General features: G+C 40.7%; 1 long non-coding RNA gene across 1 annotated transcript; it reads left to right on the forward strand.

Annotated features, from left to right (window-relative positions):
* Window positions 1-5,536: 5,536 nt before the first annotated feature.
* Window positions 5,537-9,238, forward strand: LOC143105561 (uncharacterized). The gene is made up of 4 exons (XR_012983500.1): window positions 5,537-5,625; window positions 8,487-8,564; window positions 8,684-8,809; window positions 9,137-9,238. It is a non-coding gene; the product is annotated as an uncharacterized LOC143105561 (long non-coding RNA).
* The last annotated feature ends 2,247 nt before the right edge of the window (window positions 9,239-11,485 follow it).

The raw sequence follows: 11,485 nt of genomic DNA on the forward strand, positions 1-11,485 counted from the left end.
CTTTGTCGTCCATTCTTATCATTCTAACCTGCCAAACCAACCATAATAGCGTATCGCAAGAATAATAACGTGCAGTTTTTGATTGTCATTACGCGAACACGTACACGAACACGTAATTTTGAGAGCACTGATATAGTGATGGGCAAATTAAGCTTTAGTGAAGCACTGAACCACTTAGAACAATTACTTCAAAAATGGGTTCATTACTCAAAGCTTCAGTATTAGCAACCTCTCCTGGTGAACACACACACACACACACACACACACACTCAGTGCACATGTATACTAAGAATGGGATAGCATTCTTTTTACAAATAACGATTGATCAGGAGCGATCAGAATAAAGTTTTCCCTCATGTCTTTCTTCCTTTATGGTTCCATAGTAATGAAAATAAATCAATACGAACAAATTAGGGACTGTACGATATTTACCGGGGGGGAGGGCCGGTCGTCAGGGGGGGGAGGGCCTAAGATAATTTTTTAAGCCTTAGGGGAAGGCCCAGGAGAAATTGTTTGGCCTGGGGGGAGGGCCGAGGAAAATTATTTTTTCCTGATACATGATATTTTTTTCCCCTGATCAATGATCCGTTTTCGATATTTTGTTTGTAGGCCAAAACATGATTCACGTCTCTTTGACAGAGTGGGCGAGTCCAAAAAGTCGCAACCCTACCTGAATCTCCCAGAACTCCCCTCGTAAGCTTGCAGGTCACCCGCGGTTATGGGTCATAAACCAAATATTTTAATGATATTCGGGTCATTTGCGGGCGGGTCAGTTAAAATTAATTAAATATATATTTTCTACAAATAGGCCTACTTAAAATATCACGAGAAGGCTAGCATCAATACAGTAAAGCATCAATACAGTAGGCTAAGTCAACAGTAAAGAAGCTGAAGACGCGAGTTAAAATAATAAAGACACCCCTTCAGGAAAAGCGATATAGGCTATGGGAAATATTGGGGAAAGTTCTTAAAGAAGATGACAGTAGTACAAGTTATGGTCTATGTAGGCCTACTTCTTGCGAAGCCATTTAAAAGTATGACAGCCGAAACGGGCAGCCTGCAGGAATAAATCTTATGGCACAGACTACACAGCCATATCTACCGGTATGTATAGGTTCGCGCATGCATAAAAGTTACCTTAGTTCGTTGTGTTTGTGACTTTAAACAGTGGATGTGCTTTAGTAAAGCTTTGTGCTTCATTCAGCATTTTAAACCAGTTCTTACGCTAACGTTTTGACCAGCAATGTATCTCTCTTGCCTAGGCTACCTTGCCTCCCCATTTCTATTTTCGAAAGAAGTATTTCCATGGCCAAATCTTATCCTAGTGTTCTAATCCTTGGTGGTTGCGTGCGTCTTATTCTCATTCTCTCTCCTGCGCAAACATTAGGCCTATGTCCTGCATGCCTGCGTGTAGTTCTACTGCATAAAGTTTCGCAAATAAATTAGTTTGTTTTACAGAAATGGACTACTGCATGCAGGCTATAACCAAAAGCACACATTTTGTAAATAAGCGGGTCGGATCGCGGGTCGGGTATAATTTTGTCCTAATTAATATTCGCGGTCCGAGTTGCGGTCGGGTTGATTAAAATATTGGGTGACCGCGGGCCGCTTGTGACCAAACCCGCGCAACACTGGTTTGTAGCTCCTTGTGTGTGTATGTGTGCTTATGACATTTGCTGGCCGTTTTAACCTTGTAAACGTCATTTTTTCGACAAGTTTTATTTGATTCACGTAGGGGGGAGGGCCTAGGAGAATTTTTTTGAGCCGGGGGGAGGCCCCTGGAAAAAAAAATTTGACCAGGGGGGAGGGCCAGGCAGAACATTTTTAACCCGATCGTCTGGCGACCGGCCCTCCCCCCCCGCTAAATATCGTACAGTCCCTTAATGCTTGCCACTGTAGAGGCTAACCAAACGCAATGTTGTGCATTAAAGTTTATGCTTTGAGCACGCTACAATTCGGATGCAGTGGCAGCACCTGACTGGTTCGCATGTGGCGGCGCCGCGGCGGCGCTGTGAACCACTCAGGTGATTCAGAGAATGAAGCAGTTGCTGCTTCAGATGTCATTTGTCACGTGATTTTTCAGTAGGCCTACCAAACCAACCTTCGGAGCAGTGGTTCAAATGGAATTGTAGTTAATGGTTTTGCACTCGTTCATGATCGTTTTTTTCATGATGTACCAAACACGGAAGGGAGGGGCGAGCTACCTCGATTTGTTTGGGATCTCACTTCAAACACCCAACAGAAATGACGTCACCCGCAATCTCTGATACAACCTTAAATTATAATTTCTAGCTACGCCCCTGTCATACAGAGTTAAAACAGATAATACAGAGATAGTTACAATGGTGTTTCTAAGGTCAACATGGATCAAGGATACTTTATTGTCATTCATTATGTAACATGTTGAGCATACAGTACTCAGTTCTCAATATCAGAGTATAAATTAGTTAAAAATACATCTAATGAATTAAAATCAATAAATAAGTAAGCAATATTAAAAATACTACAGACAGTAAAATAGTAGAAATACTAGGACAGCAGCATTGACGTAGCAGCAAATGTTTCTGAAGTGTAGTATTTAAAGTGCAATAGAGTCATTCAATAGATGCAATAGAGTGCATTCAGGGCCTGGCAGTGGCAGCAGTTCAACAGTCTTATAGTGTCCAGGAAGTAACTGTTTCTCAACCTGGAGGTCCTCGCTTGGATACTGTGCAGCCTCCTGCCTGAGGGAAGAGGGGTAAACAGTTAATGTGCAGGGTGGGTGGAGTGTCCCATGATGCAGGCAGCTCTGCCTTTGCATCTGCTGGTGTAAATGTCTGACTAGGGTGGTAAGCTGCAGCCGATGATCCTCTGTGCAGAGTTGACCACCCGCTGCAGCGCCTGCTTCTTTGTCACTGTGCAGCTGCAGTACCACATGGCATGATGTTAGTATGCTCTGCTCTAGTACACACCTGTAAAAGGAGTTGAGGATGGAGATGCTCAGACCCGCCCTCTTCAGCTTCCTCACTAAGTACAGCCATTGATGAGCTTTTTTTAATGACATTCTTGGTATTGTCCTGCCAGGTGAGAGTGTTGGAGAGGTGCACCCCCAGGCATTTAAGGGTATGAACCATCTACACAGCTGTGCCTTCAATGAAGAGAGGGGGTGTGAGGCCTTTGTTTCGGAAGTCCACTATCATCTCTTTGGTGTTGTTGGTGCTCAGGATAAGGTTGTTCTCCTTAAACCACAGCACCAGTCTATTCACTTCCTGCCTATATGCCGACTCGTCTCCATTGCTGATGAGTCGTAGCACTACTGTTTCGTCTGCAAACTTTACTCTGAGGTTGTTATAATTATCGTTATAGTGAGCTCTGCAGTGGTGAGTGAGCAGCATGTAGAGTAGTGGGCTGAGGACACAGCCATGGGGAGAGCCGGTGTTGAGGATGATGGGTGAGGATGTGATATTGTAGAACCTGACAGACTGGGGTCAGTCAGGAAATCCAAAATCCAGTTGCAGAGTGATGGGAATAGTCTGAGTCCTGTCAATTTGTTCACCAGTGTCTGTGGTATGATTGTATTGAAGGCAGAACCAAAATGGATGAGTCACTCGTCTCTAGGTGTGTGCGGGCCCAGTGGATCACAACAGAGATTGCATCAGCTGTAGAGTGGTTCTGCCTGTAGGCATACTGGTGAGAGCCAGATGTTATGTTTATGGTCTTTTTGATATGTATCATTACCAACCTCTCAAAAGATTTCATTATTATTAGGGTGAGTGCAATTGGACAGTATTCGTAGAGACTGGACACTGTCTGGGCCTTTGGCATGGAGACGATGGTAGACGTACAATGGGAGACAGGGAGGTGTTCATGACCCCTGAGAGTTGGCATGCACAATCCTTGAGGACAAGACCTGCTGCTTTGCGGGGGTTTATTTTCTGCAGTGTGAGTGTCACCTCCCTTTCTGTCACACTGAGAGGGGGTTCATCTGGCGAGGGTGTAAACCTGGTAGTCGTGGTGTTGTTGGAGGCCTCGAAGCGGGCATAAAAGGAATTGAGAGCATGGTGGTTGCTATGCTGATTAAAGCTGTTGCTATGAAGGTTGCAAGGTTGCTAGGGTGGTTGCAAGGTTGTCATTACGGTGGTGGTTGCTAGGTTTTTGCTAGGGTAATTGAGATGTTTGCTAGCATAGATATGGTGGTTGCTATGCTAAATAAGTGGTTGCTATGCTGGTTTCTGGGGTCATCATGTTGGTTGACAATATTTTAGTGGTTGCTATGTTGTTGCTAGGGTAATTGAGATGGTTGCTAGAGTGTTGATAAGGTACATATGGTGGTTGTTATGCTAAATAAAGTGGTTGCTAGGCTGGTTGCTATGGTAATCATGTTAGTTGCTATGGTGGTTGCTAGGCTGACATTAGTTTGGTAGTTGGTACAGTAGTTGTTAGGTTGTTGCTAAGGTAATTAAGATGGTTGCCAATGTGTTGCTAGGGTAAATATGTTGGTTGCTATGCCAAATAAAGAGGTATTTGCTAGGTTGTTGCTATGGTAATTAAGATGGTTGCTATGTTGTTAGGGTAATCAGGCTAAGTTGACATTATAATGGTGGTTGCTAGGTTGTTACTAGGGTAATAAAACAAAATTCTATGTTGTTGCTAGGGTACATATAGTGGTTGCTATGCCAAATAAAGCTGTTGCTATGCTGGTTGCTAGGGTAATCATGTTGGTTGTTATGGTGGTTGCTAGGTTGGCACAATAGTGGTGGTCGCTAGGGTGTTGCTAGGGTACAAATGTTGGTTGCTACAGTATGCCAAATAAAGTGGTTGCTATGCTGGTTGCTAGGGTAGTCATGTTGGTTGCTATGGTGGTTGCTAGGTTGACATGGATGTTGATAGACAGATAGTATAATTAATATTGATAAACAAATAGTTGCATGTATAGGTAGATAGTTTAATGGATATTGATAGACAGAAAATTTAATGGATGAATGAATGGTTTGAAGTGGATGGATGATAGACAGTTGGATGGAAGGTGCCTTGTATTCTTGTTGAATGGAGGGAGATACAGAGAGAAATGGAGCCTAGTTGAGCAGATTGCAGTTGGAACAGGTGCAAATCAGTGTTAACAACCCTTTATGATGTCATAATGCCCAATAGAAAGTAGAAAACTTGTTTTTTAATTAATATCTCAAAAAGTATAAAGTTTACAAAAATGAAAAATACATGGCAAATGTCCTTTTGAAAACCTATGTTAGAAAGTTTGAATGAAGTTTCTAAGTTAACCGGTTCAAGTTTAATAGCTAATGGAAAAAGTGATCAGCAGAGTAATAATACTCCTAGGAAGAATAGTGCAGTGCATTTTCATGCACTGTAATGACCTGGCGGTTGAGGGTGAAGGAAAGTTTAACCTGTAAAAGAGACTTCCTCTTTTGGCCTAGCATATTAAATGATGGAAAATTAGAGAGGTAGGGTCACTGCTCAGTTGTCTCTGTGAAACATATTGTACATCTGTTGCCTTTGCTTAAAGCTTGAAAGTGTAGAGTCACATGGAGATGGGAATCTACAGCAATGAATCTACAACATTTTCTCAAGAACCTACAGATACAGGAAACTGGAGCCGACAAGCAGATGCAGGATCGAACCAGCAGACAAGTAGGTACTAACATACTGTAACCTTGTAGGCTTCAGCAGGATCATTTATATCACGTGGGTATGTTTTAAAACATAGTTTTACTTTTATTATAGTAGATATTATTGTACATTATTATTTTATGAATATTGCTCTTTCACGTTCTTGTTAACCCAATAGGGCAGACAGACACAAAATGTGCATCCAAATTCACACCCAGTCTTCTCTGTTAAATCGCTCACAGTGAACTTATCACACAGAAATCACATGCACCTTCAGTCCCAGAGTGATAGTTGTAGGACTGAACACGGCAGGAAGACTTTCCTGCTAGCTGGCTGCTACAACACTATTCATTGTGCAATATGCAGTACTGGTGCAGTAGCCATGCATGTATTATTTATACTTTATTATGTATTATTTATATTTTATCACCCGGGGAGAAGAAATACTCTTTTCTGATTGGCTGGTGGGGTGGCTATTAATTCTGAATAACGGGACACCTATGAAGTAGATCTGGTAAAAAAGTTTAATCACCATTCTATATTAATGTATTGATATTGTATACATGTGCTTTTTTAAACCTTGTATTTGTTATTCATGTACATTTTTTGACATGACAGCAGACTAACTTATTTTACAATACCTGTGCTCTGTATCAGTATACATTCAGTGGGCATGGTCATGCAATCTTGGATGTAGTGTGTTTGTGTGTGTGTTGTGGTGCTCTGATGATGTGTAGTTGCGGTATCAAAGGATTAATAAAGTATCAATCAATCAATCAATCATGTGAAACTGCACAGCCTCAGCTTTCTGATGTCGCTAGTCACAAGTTACTTTGATAAATGGTTTGTGAGAAAATTATCTTGACATTTAATCAGATTTACATTCTGCATACAGCTACATGTCCATCTCCACACCGATTATTTTTGGTGGAATATCTCACAAACTCTTCACTCAACACATGACAAATCATGTATTAAAAAAAACAGAAGACCTTACCAAATACAAATAAGGGTTATTCCATATCAATTCAGTATACAAAAAATTGCATTTGTCTCATATTTTTGCTCATGTTTGTCCCACCAGTCCCCATGTCTTATGACTATACAAAAATGTCAGCCTGACATCTTATTTCTTTACTGAGATATGCAATATTATGAATAGACATGGCTTAGGACATTGCACTGCATGCCAGTATTTTGTACAAGTGACAAAGTTGAAACTTAGGGAACAGAACTGTTGCCTAGGTGACACCAAATATGGCTGTGGTTGCTGTGGCAAGGGACGTTGAGGTGGGATGCAGAAACACAGGTGCATATGTGGTCTCACTTAGAACTCAAAAGCAGAACTCTAAAGTGTTTTTTTATATATAGAATCTACAAATAGATAGAATCATTTCATATTTCTTAATGTCAATTCCTATAGCCTATACATGTAATGCCCCTCCTCTCTCAGCCCAAGTCAACTTTACAACAATATTTCTTCTTGTGGAAGAATCTGTAAATGCCTGGCTATTGCTATTTTTTAAATTCATCTAAATTGTTTTAGACTTTCAGACCATCCAGTAGTTTAGTTAGCCTATAGTAACTAAACACAATTTACAAATAAAAACTGCACACATAGACTACAAATAATAAATACTGTATAATTTAATTGTTCATATATCAGCTGTCAGAGTTTGATAACAGCTGCATCAGTGTTGTGCCAGTTCACAGCTTTTCTGAACTAGTTCAAGTTCAGTTCATACATGCTCAAAGTGAACAGTTCACGTTCAAAGTTCACAATTTTAATTCTGAATTAGTTCAAAGTTCAGTTCATTTTACTTTTTTGGTGAGATATTCAAATAAATACTTTTTCTCACACTACGAGCTAGAAATCACTAGGCCTATACGTTCTTTGAAGCTGCTCATTGTAGACATTTGCTCATGACACTGCAATTGTGGGTTTCTTACCAGGTGATGAAATGAAACTTGCAGCAGTACAGACAAGGTAGACCAGTCTCCGTGCCATCACTTCCACTAGCCATTTTTAAAAAATTGCAGCGCTTTCTCTCACTCTCGTCATTGGTCTGTCTCTCTCTCTCGCTCCTCCAGCCCTCCGCGCTCTCGTCGTTGCCTGCTATGCGGCGTTGCTATGCCTACCCCGCTCTGCTGCAATTCATCACGGGTAACGTTGTGCAGAAGCCCGTATGCTATTCAACTATTCTCAGCCGGACACTACGTTGCCCGCAATGCATTGCGCACACAATGTCAAAACCATTTCTGTCTGGTGATACATGATTTAAGCGGCACCAGCGAGAATACAGGAGGGAGGAACTTTATCTCGTTGCGTTTCAAAAGAGAAAACAGATGTCACTCAGTTTTCAATGGAAAACAAATTCCAACGTTCATTTACAGTGATGTCTGCCGTTCATGGCACATAATGTGAACAAATTCACGTTCAAGTTCTTTATTAAAAAATGTGTTGCGTTCAGTTCAACGTTCACGAAAAAATGAGCGTGTTCAATGACTGATGTGGAGGCTTTGAGTGGCTTTGAGTTGTCTTGACCGCAGCCACATTGCACCTTTCCATGGACTTGCATTGTATTTAATACAGTGGCCACACGTGGTACAAGAGAGCCGGCCAAGGGCTAGATGCTTGGCATGCATGCACACAGCAGGCGTTTTTTACATTACACTTTGAAACGGTTATATCCTTACATTCTCTTGCTATTTCTGGGTCATTTAAGAGTGTTTGAAAAATAGAGAAAAATACTCTAAAATATCTCCACACATTACATTTCACACATAAAAACAATTGTTTCCTGAGTGTGATGACATGGTTACACACACAGATTTAATATAGCTATAAAAGTAAGGTGAAACCTGCTGTTTTTGTGTTCCAGTCTACCAAAGAGTTGGCATCTGTTTTGGACTTCTGTGTCTCCTTCAAGTGACTCTTAACATCAGTTTGCATCTCTTCTGTAAGCTTCTTTTCATTCATTCCATCTGTTAAGCAAAGTGTGAGGTGTGGTGTGTGGTGCTAAACATTAATTTCCTAGCGTCGACATACACTCTTGAGTTAACTCATTCTATCTTGCAGCAATGAATAAGAGACAAAGCTCACTGGCTGAGGACCGAGACCTTCTGCGGGAAAATAATACTCATGCTGTCGACTACATCAATGTTACAAAAGAGAGAGACAGCCTTCAAAAAGAACTTGAGCAAAGTGAGTATGAAACTAATGCTACCCTAGAATGAATTATATATTTTTTTCTAACAGGATCTTTCATTTCAGGGTTACAAAACTGTGTGCCTGTATAGATTAACACTGTTGAGGTCTGTAAGATAGTCCCTTTTAACTTCACTAACACAACTGATGTCATGCACCCAGATGGATTTTCAACCCAGCCTCTACTTCTTCTCCACTAAATGGAAACCCTGGAAGCCCAAGATGGCATTGACATAAACAGCTAACCAATTCTATATATGACTGAGACAGCATATTAACTTCCATCAACCTCAACAACTCTAGCTAACTGATTCTTTCTTTCAGCTATGAATGAGTGTCAGCTGAAATACAACTTATTGGTTGAAGAAAGAGACTGGCTACTGGCTATTAACACCAAACTGGCTGAAGAGAGAGACATATTTCATAAGAAAGTTGATGACCTAAGTAAGCATGAATGAATCCAATGTGATCAAATATTATTTTGCATTTAATTGTTGGACGTGCATGTTCCATTCATTCAAAGTGAGAGAGCAGTGATTGCCACATTTGACAGTGGATTAAACGTGGATTAAATGGAGTGTGAATGATCAAATTTGAATTTAGCAAAACAAACTCTCTCAAGTGATATGTTGCATTGTGTGGCAACAGGAGACCCTACAACTATGCTTGGAAGTATTTTGGGGGCAGAGGATGAATTAACAAAAATATAAATAAACAATAAATGCACTTTAATGTCATTATCCTCGAATAGTTGGTAGAACTGTTGTTGAATGAAAGCAATATGGCACTTATGACTGCGTTACCTGCAGCCGAATCACAGCCATGGCGATATCTATTCTCACTCATACGGCACGTGGGTGGGATCATTCCATTGTTTGTTTATCAAGAGAATACGAGTGGGCTTGTTTTTACTAAATCATGCTCTCGTTTTACTATATTATGCAATCATTTAGTTAAATCATGCAATAATTTTACTATATCACACGTCATTTTTATTAAATCATGTGCTCATTGTTTGCATGTTTAAATTTTTTTGTTCCCACACCTAACTCACAGGAACTCGGAGAAGTAGCACAACAGACATTTCAATATAAGTTTGGGTATCCTATCCACACATTAGACATTCCTTGATCAATACATCAGAAGTCAAACATTGACACAAATGACAAAGGGATTGTTGCAGACTAAAAGAAACTGCAGAAGTTCTCCTTTCGTGGTTTGCACGTTCCTATACACTCATCCTGACAGGCAGCTGCACACAACTTTGGGCCATTTATCCAGTTATTGATTTTGTGATGCATCTTGCTGTCTAATTATGACCACCACGCAGCGAAGCGTCAAGGATTCCCGAGACACTGAAAGACCCCCCCCCCCCGCTGGACTGGACCCCCGAAAGGAGGGTAGGGCGGACAGTTTTCTGTGAATATCTCGAGAACCGTAGGGTTTAGGAGGACCACCTTTTTTTTGTATATTGATCTTAAGGGGCCATGTCAACCCATTCCATAACCACTCATTTCATGTATAGCGCCACCTAGTTAAAAACGAAAAAGTAAAAATTAGGTGTTGTAATCGCAGGTATCTGTGACCTAACATGGTCAAAACTGCACGAAATTGGAAGTGTAGGATCATTATGACACCCTCTGAATGCATGCCAAGTTTCGTGGACTTTCGTTCATGGGGGGCCATACAATAAATTAATTTAAGTGTACATTTAGTGTAGCCTGGAAACCAGACTCTCTGACTTCGCAGAGAGTCTGGCCTAGATCCATAGACATTCGTTTATTTCCGGGTGGGAGGGCACAGTTTGAGGTTTAAAATCATTGGAGTTCCTTTGAAACAATCACTAACAACCGGCGTTTCATCATACAGAGAAGTTTCTCTGCAGCACGCCCCTAACAAGCACGGGTGCATCTTATCAGCAAACAATCACACGTTTCATCTGCGTAACTCTCGCCAAAATGCATCATATACTATTTTGTGAATGTACCCAAGTCAAACTTTCATATAAATGCATAAGTACGTCCAAAGCGCCACTTTTAAGCTTGTATGCGTTGTCGTTTTCGGGTGAAATGACCTTTTGAATGGGATTCGTATAGGGCTACTACTTATTTGATACAATCGCGTCAAAATCGCTGTTTTTCAAATACTATGAAGGCTCGACACAACATGAAACTTTGATCGAAGTATCATCAGTGTCTCTACACATGAACTCGAGCATTGAGAACATTGTTGGTGTACACAGAGTTTACTAAAAGAGAGGTTTTGAACAACTCACTTGTTTTTTCTGCTCGCTGCCATTTTGCCATCTTGCAAGGAGTGAGTTGTCCAAAATCTTTCTTTTTAGTAAACTATGTGTACACGAACAAGGTTCTTAATGCTCGAGTTCATATGTAGAGACACTGATGATGCTTCGATCAAAGTTTCAAGTTATGTCGAGCCTTCTTAGTGTTTGAAAAATAGCGATTTTGACCCGACCATGTAGCCTACTAAAGTACAGTTTGACTCGGGTACGTTCGTAGCCTATTTCAAGTGACAAAATCTATGACTAAAGTTTAGCTAACGATATAACATCCTACTCCACTGTGACTTCGTTCATGACACTCCTGTTAATAGGCTAAAGTATTACTTACATTTGCTCAAAGATTTCATAAGTATAAGTCATTTTCGCTCCCT

The sequence above is a fragment of the Alosa pseudoharengus genome, unplaced genomic scaffold, assembly GCF_046254945.1.
Source record: "Alosa pseudoharengus isolate Yale_2024_CS ecotype anadromous, Long Island Sound unplaced genomic scaffold, YU_APseudo_1.1 YU_APseudo_1.1_scf_6, whole genome shotgun sequence".
Taxonomy (NCBI): domain Eukaryota; kingdom Metazoa; phylum Chordata; class Actinopteri; order Clupeiformes; family Clupeidae; genus Alosa; species Alosa pseudoharengus.